Source organism: Triturus cristatus, chromosome 8 (assembly GCF_964204655.1).
Source record: "Triturus cristatus chromosome 8, aTriCri1.1, whole genome shotgun sequence".
In the NCBI taxonomy this organism is placed as follows: domain Eukaryota; kingdom Metazoa; phylum Chordata; class Amphibia; order Caudata; family Salamandridae; genus Triturus; species Triturus cristatus.
In genome coordinates, this window is record NC_140591.1 from 67,710,977 (window position 1) to 67,727,092 (window position 16,116).

Here is a 16,116-nt window from a genome sequence, read left to right on the forward strand (position 1 = left end):
TGAGTGTTTGATTAATTCTGCATTCCGTCCATCATCTGTTTTTTTTTGGCTTTGTCACCCTAAGTGGGAAGGGTATACCAAGACATGGGTCCTGTGCTCACTACGCCACCAGATTCAAGCTAGCTTGGCCGATGAGGGGTGTTACCTCGAAACAGGTCCCAGGATGCCTGTTTCAAGTCCAGGGATAGACTTGGCCTGGCAGTTCAGGCTGGACTGTTCCCATGGGGAACAGTGTCAAGACTGATTTGCATATGGCTGGGTCTAAACTGGAGTGGCGTGGCGTGCAAAAAACAATGGATTTAACCCAGATCTGTGACAGGGGGTGAGTGTTTGATTAATTCTGTCCATCATCTGTTCTTTTTGCATGACACAGATATTACCTAGGTGTTTATGAAGAAACATTTAAGTACAAAGACAACCAAAAATTCGAACGTTATCTACTGTCATGGATTAGTAGTATACAAGAGTTGTCTACTTACTGAAGCAATTAAGGAAAGTAGTCATAACACAGCATGCTGCAGAGTGGCCCCAGAAAGAAGGTTGGAGTTGTGCTAGTAGAGATGTCCACCAACAAAGCAGCCCACCACCAAAGCTGCTGGGTAGGGGCTCAGAATAACTCCTTAGACCACCATCAAACAGAGAGCTCAGTTTTAGAGCCAGGGCGAGATCCTAGCTCCAAAAGTAATTAAGGCTGACATCACAAGGCGTTAGAGAGATCCACTCGAAGCGCCTGAGAGACCACTACTGTCCACAAACAGATATACGGCTGCTGCATTCTTAAAATTACCAGCAGCAATCAGCATTTGATACTGCCGAAAAACAGTATTATGGCAGTAGATGAACTACATGGATAGAGACTTTTGAAGATTACATAGATGAAGAAGATGATAAGAAGATTATAAAGAATCTGAGGAACATGGCTGGTGAAAGAGTGAAAGAAGCCATGAAAAAGATACCACAAAAAGGTGAAGTGACGTACGATCAAATCAAAACAGCTTTGAACGTCAAGTCTAATCCAGTGCCCAGTGTGGATTATGAAAGATACATATTCAGTCAAGAGCACCAGAGACCAGGTGAAACACTCGATGAGTTTGTTGAGAGTCTGGATGTTCTCGTGAAGCACTGTAAATACAATGAATGTAATGATGAGGAAGCTACCCACTTCAGAGTAGCTGATGGATGTCTGTCAGATTCCTTTCAAAGACGAATCCTGAAGGAAACTCTGAGCTTAAAACAAGTCCTCAAGGCTCCTCGCACTAAAAAAGCGTGCTCATCGTCAAGTGACGGACATGGAGACCAGAGGCACCCAAAGTGCGTTAGTAATGAGCGTGAAAAGTAAGCCAAAGTACAAGGTCGAGGGACACCAAGAGATGTCTCCAAAGAAAAAGACAATGTGTTACAGATGTGGACTAATTCCATTCCACACAAAGATTAATGTCCCACTGTAGGAGAGTAGGGTCTGCAATCCTATGATCACCCAGATTTTTTGCTTTTGCTTCATTGGTTTACGACTTTCTCCGGCTGTGGGCCTGCCAATCAGACCCACAGCCTAGCTGTTCTCTCTCGAAATTAACACACATGTACATTAGGTGCATCCACTAATTGGAACTGGGCCGCCTTGTCAGTCCCTGTCTCAGCATACCACAGGTATCCAGGGCATCGGTGTACCCAGGGCCTACCAGGGGCTGAAGCATGTATTATGCCACCCCTGGAATGGCCGCCCAAATCTGACACAACTGGCTGCACGACAGCTGGGGCCACGTGGTGTAATCACCCGTTGCTGTAGGTGTAGTATTCCTACACCTAAACCCTAAAATGGACACATGGATTCCTATCAGTCACTCCTATAGCAGGCCTTATCAATCCTGAAGGCAGAGTGCAGGGAATCATGTGGGACGGTGCTCTGGCGCGAGCTGAGCCCGTCGACGGCTTGCGGAACCAAGTCCTAATAGCCGTTCCATGGTGACGCGGGCCAACTACTTTTAATGCATTATAATCCTTGCGGTTATTTGCTAACTTTGGCATCACATCACCTACACATGTCGAGTAAGGTGTCATACGAATGGGAATACGAACCCCTCGCCAGTCCTGGCGACGGGGTTAGCATTCCCCCCTTTTAGAGGGACACGACATGGAAGTAACCTTGAACCCCGGTTAAAGTTGACTCAAGCCTCAGCATCACAAAATGGATGCTGCCACCAGATACAAGTCTGACCTCCTGCTGCTGGGGGACCTTCCAGCAAGGGGAGCTTGGACAAAGGGTTTCCTGTCGAGGGCGGTGTTAGCACCATCCCAGACAGGCTTTGTGTATCCCAGGTAGGCAGGGCTGAAAGGAAGGTGATTGCAAGTGGCACCCCGGTGCTCACTGTGCATAGCCCGGCTCAAACCAGTTTCGGGGGCACACCAGCCCCTGAGCTGGCGCGAAGCCGGACAAAGGATAGGGGTGTAACCACCCCCCTCCTGGCTCCACCCATAGGTAGAACCTAGTCACGGGCCAGCCCCTTTTCTTAGAATAAAGGTAGGAGCGAGTCCCCTTCCCAAATTGGATAATCAGATAATCGGATAACTCCGAATCACGAACCACTTTCCACGAAAGGAACTCTTGACTATTTCTGAAGACTCTCCCTTGTGGCTAAGGAGTAGCCACCCTGCACCAGCAGGCACCACCTAAGCGCTTGCGGTTTGCTGTACGTCTCCTACGGATCAAGACTGCCCAGCTCGACGAGACCCGAGTTCCCTGCCATCTCTGACCTTTTACCTACCTCATCAGCCCAGCTGAGAGTCGTAGGTGTGACGAGACCTGCGGGACCGGCTATCTTCAGAACCTGCACGACGCTTATCTAGCACGCCCACCGAGGGACCCTCGAGTGAGTGCACCTAGGGTTTGAGAAGCCCTAAACCCTGAGCAGCTCCAGCATCGAAGTCTGTCCCCCCAGCATCCACGAGATCTGCGTGGGGGCCCTTCCGCTTCTTGCTGTTCCCAGCGTTGTCCGACCACTTGCCGACCGGCTTGTGGCCCTCTTCACGACGCTCCAAGATTATTTGCATCACCGGTCTGGTTGCTCCAGACTGGCTCTTGCTCCCCTTCAACAGAGGAGTACCACGGACCCTCCTGGTCCACTCCCGACGCCATCTTGACTCCCCCGCTTGGGTTGCCACTGCCAAGATCCGCTGCCCCTTCCTGGGCCCAGCATCATCGACAGCAGACACCTTCGTGGGACAGCTCGCCCTCCATCCTGGTCGCCGCCGCGCCTCCTGGTCCGAGGAACAGCCGAGTCCGACGTCACCCACTCACCTGGTCGAGGTGACTTCAGCCGGTACCCCCCTGGTACCCACACGATCGCTGGCTAGCGGTTGAGAACTGAGTCCCCTCTGCTTTCAGGTTTCCTTCATCACCGATCCAGGCTTGGATCGCTCTGAACATCGTCACTGGTCGCCTGCCAGCAACTTCTTCTTTCAGGCTCCTGAGACTACACGAGGACTCCCGACATCTTGCCGAACTTCACGCAGCCGCAGCCTCCGGGCTAGGTAACTCGAGCATCTCGGTGCTCCATCGCAGGTTCGCTCTACAAGTGTCCAGTTCCTTTTTCGTTTAGTCCCACTGATCGGAACACTCCGGAATCAGTACCTCCAGACTCTAACCATTCGCATTTCACTGTTAGTGTAGATGGTTTCTCGTGCCCCTCGGGCATTTGTGTAAATTGTGCAACTGAAGTATTTTCCTAAGAGTTTTGTAGTGTGCTTAGCTCCCTGACTCATAAAGAGCCAGGGTAGTCTTGTTATAAATAAATATCCTTTTATTTTCATAACAACTTGTGTGGTGTCCTTTCACTTGGTGTTCAAGGGGTATATGTGATGGTAAACAGCTGGCTTAACACGCCCTCTAGAGTTTAGCCTAAGACTGCTCGTATCCACGCTACTAGGATAGCTGGTCTATAAGGTTGACTTACAACCAATCATCAATAAGGGTCGTTTGGAATGATACACAGTGATCACTAGAATAGTGAGCACTACATATCAGGCCAACTTCTCACATTGGTGAGCAGCGGTTGGGATTTGAGCTTGCTGTTGTTTTACCACACACGTATCCTAAGAATATCGCAGTGAAAGATCACATAAGTACCCAGGTACATATAACTTAACTTACAATACTCCGAGTTCTACTGAACCGGCTGTTGTAGTGTAACAGGGCTTAGCACACCCTGACTACAACTCTTAGCAAGGGATCAGTAGGTAAACCCATAGTGTAGGTAGGTGCAACACTTACACCTCACTAGAAAAGCATGTCGGTCCACGGAGAGTCTGCAGGGACTCCCTTAGTGGTCAGTGACCCTCCACAGGTCGTGTCACGATATGCAACTCTTAGCTTCAAGGAGATGAGACAACTGTGTGCCTCCAGGAAGCTAAACCAGGGTTCTAACCCTACCATCGCAATACTGATAGGTCTCTTAGAGGCGTACGATGCTAGGAGGTCCTCTAACCCAGGTCCCCCCAGTGCAGATGGGAACATGCCTCCCTTAGAGGGAACCCTCGGTGACCCAGACCTCGACCTCCACACAGAGGAGGAGGACGAGGACGAGTTATCGGGAGACGAGGCAGACAAAGGTCCAGTGGTAGTCGGCAGGCTTACAAGGACCAACTTAAGCAGGCATGAGAATGGAACTGGGGGAGCCCCGGGCCCACGCTCAAGCAGGCTTAACCTTGGGAACGGACGAGCTAGGTCTCTCTCCAGAGGCTCTGGCAGATCGGTTCATACACATGTCTCTCAGGCATCTTCTCAGAGAGGAATGACTTCCCCTCAGAGGAGGGAGCATGAAGCGAAGATGCGGGAGGTCAATCTGAGGATCGAGCGGGAAGAACTTGCCCTCGCCAAAGAAAGACTTGCCTTGGCCCGAGAGCAGAAATTAAGTGGGTTAGATCCCACTGGTGGCAGCATTCTCAATAGAGAGAAAGACAGGGGTATAGACACTAGACACCTGAGTAAAATAGTGCCCCCCTTTAAACAAGGGGACGACATCCACAAGTGGATAACTGCCTTGGAGAGGGCCTGCACTGTCCAGTGCGTCCCCCCAAGTCAGTGGGCAGCTATACTGTGGCTTTCCTTTGAAGGTAAAGGAAGGGACAAGCTCCTCACTACAAGAGCTGAGGATGCTAACAACTACCAAGTCCTGAAGAACACACTGATTGATGGGTTCGGCTTAACCACGGAACAGTACCGGGTGCTGTTCCGGGACACCCAGAAAATTCAGTCTCATGATTGGGCTGACTTTGTCGATTGTGCCACTAAGGCTTTGGAAGGCTGGTTGCTGGGTAGCAAGGTTACTGATTACACAGGATTGTACAATCTTATCATGCGAGAACAGATTTTAAACAACTGTCAGAACCAATTGTTGCATCAGCACCTTGTCGACTCGGATCTGACCTCTCCCCAAGAATTGGGAAAGAAGGCAGACAGATGGGTCAGAACAAGGGTCAAGCAGAACCAGAATCAGAACCAGGGTGGTCAGAAGAAAGCAGACCAAAAGGGTAACAAGAACGAACAAAATGACCAGAAGTCTTCGACAGGTCCCCAACAAACCAAAGAGGGTGGGGGTCAGGCTTCACAGAAGAAGAAGACTCAAGAAGGCCAGTCAAAAAGGTGGTGCCAATACTGTAAAAGTAAGACTCACTGGTTTAGTGAGTGCACCAAGAAAGGAGGGCAAACTCCTGCCACTGCAGCCCCTAAGGCACCTGCGCCCCCTAGTACAGTCAGCAGTGGTAGTGCGCCTCCCAAGGCATTAGTTGGGTTAACCTTGGGAACCGAGGGGAGTGACGACTTAGTCGGCACGCTCACTCAGGCCGTCCTTGTCTGTACAGGGGATATGGATATGTCCCCTGATGCCAGTCCCAATACTTTGGGCAAATACAGACAGACACCTTTGATAAATGGAAAAGTGGCTCAGGCCTACAGGGACACGTGTGCCAGTGTCACCATGGTGACGCCTAACTTCGTGGACCCTGGACAGATCATGCTAGGTACCAGTTACCTAGTGACCAATGCCAGCAACGTCACTACCAATCACAGTATGGCAGTTGTTGATTTCTCCTGGGGAGGGGTAAGTGGCCCGAAAAAGGTTGTGGTTAGTTCAGACCTCCCCGTAGAATGTCTGTTGGGCAATGATTTGGAAACGTCACAATGGTCAGAAGTGGAGCAGAGGACTCACATGGAGATGTTAGGCTTGCCAGCACATGTCCTTGCTGTGACCAGGTCACAGGCCAAAAGATGCCCCACTGAACAGGTGCTGGATCCTGGAAGAACGGACCAGACATCTTCCAAGAAAAGGAGCAGTAAGGGTAAGGCTTCGCCTTCCCCCTTGCCCCAGGTCGTGGATCAAGTCTCCGAGGAGGCTGACCTTAAAGAACTGAGGGAAACTGAGCCGCAAGAGCTTGAACCTGGTCAGGTTGAGTTTCTGGGCTCAGGGGGACCCTCCAGGGAAGACCTGGGGAAGGCACAGTTAGACTGCCCCTCACTTGAACCCCTCAGACAGCAGGCCGCTGCTGAGGCTGCAGGGAACGCCACCGGTACCCACAAAGTGTACTGGGACGATGGACTCCTGTACTCCGAGGCAAGAGACCCCAAACCTGGTGCGACCAGGAGGCTGGTCATCCCCTTGTCTCTGAGAGGTTTCCTTCTCACCTTGGCCCACGAGATTCCCCTTGCAGGTCACTTAGGCCAGAATAAGACTTGGGACAGAATTGTTCCACACTTTCACTGGCCCCACATGTCCGAAGATACGAAGGAGTTTTGCCGCTCCTGTGTCACTTGCCAAGCCAGTGGTAAGTCAGGTGGCACGACAAAGGCCCCCCTCATACCACTACCAGTGGTGGGGGTACCCTTTGAACGAGTGGGGATCGACATTGTCGGACCAATGGAACCCCAGACAGCATCAGGGCACAAGTTTATACTGGTGGTGGTGGACCACGCCACCAGGTATCCTGAAGCTATTCCCCTTAGGACCACTACAGCACCTGTGGTGGCACGGGCCCTACTTGGAGTGTTCTCCAGAGTGGGCTTCCCTAAGGAGGTCGTCTCAGACAGAGGTGCAAACTTCATGTCGGGATATCTGACTGCTATGTGGAAGGAATGTGGTGTCAACTACAAGTTCACCACACCCTATCACCCACAATGCAATGGGCTTGTTGAGAGATTCAACAGGACCCTAAAAGGGATGATTCACGGACTACCTGAAAAGCTTCGGCGGAGATGGGATGTCCTGATACCCTGCCTCTTGTTCGCCTACAGAGAGGTCCCGCAGAAGGGGGTTGGCTACAGCCCTTTTGAGCTTCTGTTCGGACATCCTGTAAGGGGACCCCTTTGTTTGGTAAAGGAAGGATGGGAGAGACCTCTCAGAAAGCCGGCATCAAACATTGTGGACTATGTGCTCGGTCTCCGCTCGCGGATGGCGGAGTACATGGAAAAGGCGTCTAAAAACCTGGAGGCGAGCCAAGAATTACAGAAAGCTTGGCACGACCAAAAGGCTGTCCTGACTGTGTACCAGCCTGGACAGAAGGTGTGGGTGCTGGAGCCAGTGGCCCCAGCAGCACTCAAAGACAAATGGTCTGGGCCCCACACGATCATTGAGCAAAAGGGAGAGGTCACCTACTTGGTAGACCTGGGAACTCCCCGGAGCCCCCACAGGGTGCTCCATGTAAACAGGCTCAAGGCATATGTCGACAGGGAGGGCATGGGCTTGCTCATGGCCACAGATGAGGGACAGGAGGAGGAGAGTGACCCTCTCCCAGACCTGCTCTCTCAGAACCCTGACGATGGATCAGTAGATGGTGTTGTCTTTTGTGGCAGCCTCTCTGGACATCAACAAGAGGATTGTAAACAGGTTCTTCAATCCTTTCGACATATGTTCTCTCTGACACCCAGTCAGACCAAGTGGTGTACCCATGAGGTCGACACTGGGGACAGTCTGCCCGTAAAGAGTAAAATCTATCGGCAACCTGATCATGTCAGAGACTGCATCAAGACAGAGGTGCAGAAAATGTTGGAGCTGGGAGTCATTGAACCCTCGCACAGCCCCTGGGCTAGTCCCGTAGTGCTCGTGCCGAAACCTCACACCCAGGGCGGTAAGAAAGAGATGAGGTTTTGCGTGGACTACAGAGGTCTCAATGCGGTCACTAAGACTGACGCCCACCCGATACCAAGAGCAGACGAACTTATCGACCGGTTGGCCTCGGCCAACTACTTAAGTACGTTTGACCTGACAGCTGGGTATTGGCAAATCAGGTTAGCTGAGGAGGCCAAGCCCAAAACAGCATTTTCTACCCCGGGTGGGCATTATCAGTTCGTGGTAATGCCCTTTGGTTTGAAAAATGCACCTGCCACCTTCCAAAGGCTGGTGAATCGAGTTCTCACTGGGTTGGACGACTTCTGTGCGGCGTATCTGGACGATATCGCTGTCTTTAGCTCCACCTGGGAGGATCACCTGGTCCACCTGAGGAAAGTGTTAGAGGCCCTGCAGAAGGCAGGCCTCACTATCAAGGCCACCAAGTGCCAGATAGGGCAGACACAGGTTGTATACCTGGGCCACCTTGTAGGTGGAGGCCAGGTTCAACCATTGGAGAGCAAAATACAGGCCATCCAGGACTGGGCTCCTCCAACCACCCAGACTCAGGTTCGAGCTTTCTTGGGCCTGACTGGTTATTACCGGAAATTTGTCAGAAATTATGGATCCATTGTGACCCCGCTAAACGACCTGACAAGTAAAAAGATGCCAAAAAAAGTTCAGTGGACAGCAAGCTGTCAGAAGGCATTCGATGACCTAAAGCAGGCCATGTGCACAGCACCTATCCTAAAGAGTCCAGACTACTCCAAACCATTCATTGTCCAAACAGACGCTTCGGAGCTGGGTGTGGGAGCTGTTCTATCGCAACTGAATTTTGATGGTCATGACCAGCCCATAGCTTTTATTAGCAGGAGGCTGACCCCCAGAGAGAAGAATTGGTCAGCTATTGAGAGGGAGGCCTTTGCTGTGGTTTGGGCCCTGAAGAAGTTGAGGCAATACTTGTTTGGCACTCACTTCAAGATTCAGACCGACCATAAGCCCCTCTTGTGGCTAAATCAAATGAAGGGTGAAAACCCCAAACTACTTAGGTGGTCCATTTCCCTACAGGGGATGGACTTCACAGTGGAGCATAGACCTGGCACTGATCATGGCAATGCAGATGGGCTCTCCAGGTATTTCCACTTAGAGCAAGAAGACTCACCTGGTCAAGGTTAGCTTATTGTCCCAAAGTTTGGGGGGGGTCATGTAGGAGAGTAGGGTCTGCAATCCTATGCTCACCTAGATTTTTTGCTTTTGCTTCATTGGTTTACGACTTTCTCCGGCTGTGGGCCTGCCAATCAGACCCACAGCCTAGTTGTTCTCACTCGAAATTAACACACATGTACATTAGGTGCATCCACTAATTGGAACTGGGCCGCCTTGTCAGTCCCTGTCTCAGCATACCACAGGTATCCAGGGCATCGGTGTACCCAGGGCCTACCAGGGGCTGAAGCATGTATTATGCCACCCCTGGAATGGCCGCCCAAATCTGACACAACTGGCTGCACGACAGGTGGGGCCACGTGGTGTAATCACCCGTTGCTGTAGGTGTAGTATTCCTACACCTAAACCCTAAAATGGACACATGGATTCCTATAAGTCACTCCTATAGCAGGCCTTATCAATCCTGAAGGCAGAGTGCAGGGAATCATGTGGGACGGTGCTCTGGCGCGAGCTGAGCCCGTCGACGGCTTGCGGAACCAAGTCCTAATAGCCGTTCCATGGTGACGCGGGCCAACTACTTTTAATGCATTATAATCCTTGCGGTTATTTGCTAACTTTGGCATCACATCACCTACACATGTCGAGTAAGGTGTCATACGAATGGGAATACGAACCCCTCGCCAGTCCTGGCGACGGGGTTAGCATTCCCCCCTTTTAGAGGGACACGACATGGAAGTAACCTTGAACCCCGGTTAAAGTTGACTCAAGCCTCAGCATCACAAAATGGATGCTGCCACCAGACACAAGTCTGACCTCCTGCTGCTGGGGGACCTTCCAGCAAGGGGAGCTTGGACAAAGGGTTTCCTGTCGAGGGCGGTGTTAGCACCATCCCAGACAGGGTTTGTGTATCCCAGGTAGGCAGGGCTGAAAGGAAGGTGATTGCAAGTGGCACCCCGGTGCTCACTGTGCATAGCCCGGCTCAAACCAGTTTCGGGGGCACACCAGCCCCTGAGCTGGCGCGAAGCCGGACAAAGGATAGGGGTGTAACCACCCCCCTCCTGGCTCCACCCATAGGTAGAACCTAGTCACGGGCCAGCCCCTTTTCTTAGAATAAAGGTAGGAGCGAGTCCCCTTCCCAAATTGGATAATCAGATAATCGGATAACTCCGAATCACGAACCACTTTCCACGAAAGGAACTCTTGACTATTTCTGAAGACTCTCCCTTGTGGCTAAGGAGTAGCCACCCTGCACCAGCAGGCACCACCTAAGCGCTTGCGGTTTGCTGTACGTCTCCTACGGATCAAGACTGCCCAGCTCGACGAGACCCGAGTTCCCTGCCATCTCTGACCTTTTACCTACCTCATCAACCCAGCTGAGAGTCGTAGGTGTGACGAGACCTGCGGGACCGGCTATCTTCAGAACCTGCACGACGCTTATCTAGCACGCCCACCGAGGGACCCTCGAGTGAGTGCACCTAGGGTTTGAGAAGCCCTAAACCCTGAGCAGCTCCAGCATCGAAGTCTGTCCCCCCAGCATCCACGAGATCTGCGTGGGGGCCCTTCCGCTTCTTGCTGTTCCCAGCGTTGTCCGACCACTTGCTGACCGGCTTGTGGCCCTCTTCACGACGCTCCAAGATTATTTGCATCACCGGTCTGGTTGCTCCAGACTGGCTCTTGCTCCCCTTCAACAGAGGAGTACCACGGACCCTCCTGGTCCACTCCCGACGCCATCTTGACTCCCCCGCTTGGGTTGCCACTGCCAAGATCCGCTGCCCCTTCCTGGGCCCAGCATCATCGACAGCAGACACCTTCGTGGGACAGCTCGCCCTCCATCCTGGTCGCCGCCGCGCCTCCTGGTCCGAGGAACAGCCGAGTCCGACGTCACCCACTCACCTGGTCGAGGTGACTTCAGCCGGTACCCCCCTGGTACCCACACGATCGCTGGCTAGCGGTTGAGAACTGAGTCCCCTCTGCTTTCAGGTTTCCTTCATCACCGATCCAGGCTTGGATCGCTCTGAACATCGTCACTGGTCGCCTGCCAGCAACTTCTTCTTTCAGGCTCCTGAGACTACACGAGGACTCCCGACATCTTGCCGAACTTCACGCAGCCGCAGCCTCCGGGCTAGGTAACTCGAGCATCTCGGTGCTCCATCGCAGGTTCGCTCTACAAGTGTCCAGTTCCTTTTTCGTTTAGTCCCACTGATCGGAACACTCCGGAATCAGTACCTCCAGACTCTAACCATTCGCATTTCACTGTTAGTGTAGATGGTTTCTCGTGCCCCTCGGGCATTTGTGTAAATTGTGCAACTGAAGTATTTTCCTAAGAGTTTTGTAGTGTGCTTAGCTCCCTGACTCATAAAGAGCCAGGGTAGTCTTGTTATAAATAAATATCCTTTTATTTTCATAACAACTTGTGTGGTGTCCTTTCACTTGGTGTTCAAGGGGTATATGTGATGGTAAACAGCTGGCTTAACACGCCCTCTAGAGTTTAGCCTAAGACTGCTCGTATCCACGCTACTAGGATAGCTGGTCTATAAGGTTGACTTACAACCAATCATCAATAAGGGTCGTTTGGAATGATACACAGTGATCACTAGAATAGTGAGCACTACATATCAGGCCAACTTCTCACACCCACCATTCGGCATCAGCTGTGGTAAAGTGAACCACTTCATGGTGACTTGCAATGCGAAGAGAAAAGTAAGTGCCTCACAGCATGACGACAAACTGTCCGACCGAACCCTACCTCAGTGACATTCGGCGTGCTCCCACAAGACCAAATGGTCACATCAATTGAGGCAAATCGAACCCAAACAAAGTTGACAAAGAGTTCCCCAGTATCAGTTTCAAGTGAAAGTGACAATGACACTTCTGCAATGTCGATGTTTACTTAAAAAAGGCATGCACATGTGGGACTAGTCAAATGTGAGGAAAAACTCAAAGTGAAGAAAAATCGACTTGAAAAAGCAACAAAAAAATTCAAATATTGTACGAAGATCACTCTAAAGATAAATAACTAACAGAGATGCGTCGATAAATATACCCGAGGAGAAGACACAAACGAGCTGTGTTTCACTTGCAAGAAACTCTTGAAATGGAACTTAATTAATTGCTTAAACATGACATCATTGAACGCTCCACTATTCCAGCCCCATGGGTTTCTCCCATTGTAGTAGTGCCTAAAAGAGACAGTGACGGAGAGGCACTGATATCTGTGTTGACATGCATAAAGTCAACAAGGCAATTGAGCAAGAGAGATATCCGAGTCCGAACTTTGCTGGTATGATAACTCAGTTGAATGGTCTGAAGTTCTTCTCTTGCCTCAACTTGAATAAAAGATATCACCAATTGGAACTTGAAGAAAAATCCAGGTACATTACAATGTTTTCTACGCATAAAGGTCTGTTTGAGTTTTGGTGTATCCTCAGTTGCAAAACTTTTCCAAGGCGTCTTTCAAAGTGTCATACAGCCTGCAGTAAATATAGTTCATTATAGTGATGACATATTGGTTTTTGGAGCCACACAGAAAGAGCATAACAAAGCTTTTATGCAAGTATGTCATTTGCTGAACGATGCAGTCTTAACTCTGAATGCTGACAAATGTGAATTCCACAAGAAAAGATTGCATTTTTTTGGCCATGTCTTTTCTGATGGGGGTTTGAAACCTGATCCACCAAAAGTGCAAACGTTGGCTACTGCAAATCCCCACAAGATATTTCTACATTACGATAATTTCTTGGAATGACCAGTAGCTGTTCTAGATGCATACAAATCTTTGCTACTGTAGCAAAACGTCCCTTTTTGCATGGTTCCCCCCCACGCTTTGCCTGATTTCTTATGCACTTTGACTGAGTGTGCACTGGGTCCCTGCTAATAAAGGTTCCCAGTGCCTGAGTTTTTTTTATAAACCTGTACCTTTGTTTTCACAATTGGCACACCCCTGGCCCACATGTAAGCCCCTTGTAAAAAGTACCAGTGGTACCAAGGGCCTTGTGACCAGAAAAGGTCTCTAAGGGCTGCAGCATGTAGTGTGCCACTCTCAGAGACCCCTCACCTAACACATTTACACTTCCATTAAAGACTGTTTTGGTGTAGACAAAACTTAATAGTCAACATGGCACACATCCCTGTGTGCCATGCCTACCCAAGCACTGCCTGTGGCATAGGTAAGTCACACCTCTAGCTGGCGTCACAGTCCTAAGGCAGGGTGGACTGTACCACAGGTGAGTGCATAGGTGCATGAGCACTCTGCCCCTACAGTGTCTGAGTCCATTCTCAGACATTGTAAGTGCAGTGAAGCCTTATTGAGCACATGGGCTGGGAGTTTGTCATGACAAACTCCACGGCTCCATGATGGCTTTTTCCGAATGCTAAGAAGTTTGGTATCAAACGTCTCAGCATAATAAACCCACGCTGTTGCCAATGTTGGATTTATTACAAAATGCACTCAGAGGGCATCATAGAGATGCCTCCTGAAAAATGACCAATTCTCTAGTGTACAGCACCAGCTTGCCACACTCAGACATGCTTCTGACCCCTGAGGTGGGAGCTCTTGTGCTCTAGTGGGTCAGGAACAAAGCCTGTCTGGGGTGGAGGTGTTTCTCATCCACCTCCAAGCAGAAACAGCATTTAGGGCAGTGAGCTTCAAAGGCTTCCGGGCCTCTCCAACTAGTGGAGATGCCTGCTACCATGACCAAGCCCCACTTTTAGCAGTAAGGTCGTGGGAAACTTAGTAAGCAGGAGAGGTGTGTCCCTTCTCAGCCAGGACCACCCCTGAGGTGTCCTGGGCCGAGGTGACACCCTCCTTAGAAAATCCTCCATCATGTATAGGAGGATTCTAGCCAATCAGGTTAAGGGATGCCACTTCCTCAAAGGGAGGGGACAAACAAAGAGTGCGGCCACCCTAAAGGTAAGTATCCCATTGGCCACTATCTGCCAGTGCTAGAAACGTCCCTAAATTAAATATTTTGGGGCACCCCTAAGCCTTGATCTTGAGATTCCTGCGACCTTCGAAGAAGGATGAAAGAAGATGTGTGCATCAAAGCCTGAAGATGACTACTGATTTGACCCCAGCCTCACAGGTCTGTCTCTCGCTTTAAAGACTGCATAGAAGTTGATGCCTGTACTGCGGTCAGCAACTTCCAGTACCTGAGGAAGACTGCCTGTTCTTCAACAAAGACCAGATGACCCGAGGATAGCGGCCCTGTCCACAAGAAACCAACTCGAAGGACTCCGGATCCAGTTGGAACCGTGACTCCTGCCCACTCTGCACCTGACACCCACGGCCCAAGTCTGAGTGGCTAACCTACAAAGTGAAGGCTCCGAAGCGCTCCAGACCCCGACTCCATTGGTGGCTGACCTCTCCTAGACTCCATGAAGAAGCCTGAAGCCTCCTCTTGAAGTGTCCCCACAACCATGAGCGGCTCCGGTAAAGAAAGACCGACACCTAAAGGAACCCCTGCATTCTCAGCCCCCCAACTTTGGTGAGCCCAGCCGACGGAGCCCAGGCATTCACCGACACCTCTACTTACCTGCCCAGCTGTTGGTCGCCTTCGTCCATACTACTGGTCCATGCCTGCAGCCTCTTTCTGTGACCGAGATTCTCCATTTGCCTGCATTGGGCGCCTAATGCTGATTTTAAACTTGCACTTGGCCGCCCCTGTGCTGCTGGTGGTGTATGTGTGGTGCTGACTTGTGGCCCCCCATGCTTACCTTTACCCCGGAGCCTGTGCCCTAAAACTGCGGGCATCTACCTGCAACCAGCAAATCTCCTGGGTGCCCCCAGTCTCCACTAACTAACATTAGGCCCAGTGACCTCTGCACCCAACCGCCCCAGTGCCACTAGTGGTGCAGTACCTACCTTGATCTGACCCCTGTCAGGTGTTGGCCTAGGCTTCCAAGGACTGGATATGTAAGTCGGCTACACAACGGAAGTGGGCAACGACGCAAACCGGCAACACAACAATACAGGTACGTACCGTACCCACGCCTTAAGAGCGTGGGTACGAGTCGTACCACGCCCACACCCACGTCACCCCAACAATGGCGGTACGGCCCGTACCCATGTGCCAAAGGCCTGGGTACGGCCCGCACAAGCACTCCACAGCGTGGGCACGGGTACGTACGGACCGTACCCCCACCCGCGTATGTATAGAGCGTACCCCCACCCCAACAGTGTATGTACGGACCGTACCCCCACCTGTGTATGAATGGACCGTACCCCCACCCGTGTATGAATGGACCGTACCCACACCCGCGTATGTATGGAGCGTACCCCCACCCCAACAGTGTATGTATGGACCGTACCCCCACCCGTGTATGAATGGACCGTACCCCCACCCGCGTATGTATGGAGCGTACCCCCACCCCAACAGTGTATACGGACCGTACCCCCACCCGTGTATGAATGGACCGTACCCCCACCCGCGTATGTATGGACCGTACCCCCACCCTAACAGTGTATGTACGGACCGTACCCACACCCGTGTATGCATGGACCGTACCCACACCCGCGTATGTATGGAACGTACCCCCACCCCAACAGTGTATGTACGGACCGTACCCTCACCCGTGTATGTATGGAGCGTACCCCCACCCCAACAGTGCATGTACGGACCGTACCCACACCCGTGTATGTACGGACCGTACCCACACCCATGTATGAATGGACCGTACCCACACCCGCGTATGTATAGAGCGTACCCCCACCCCAACAGTGTATGTACGGACCGTAGCCCCACCCGTGTATGAATGGACCGTACCCACACCCGCGTATGTATGGAGCCTACCCCCACCCCAACAGTGTATGTACGGACTGTACCCCCACCCGTGTATGAATGGACCGTACCCCCACCCGCGT

General features: G+C 51.4%; 1 protein-coding gene across 4 annotated transcripts in view; it reads right to left on the reverse strand.

The window, feature by feature from the left end:
* LOC146801341 (uncharacterized) overlaps positions 1–16,116 on the reverse strand; it is a 202,521-nt gene that overhangs the window by 105,450 nt on the left and 80,955 nt on the right. The gene's annotated exons all lie outside the window — the stretch shown is intronic.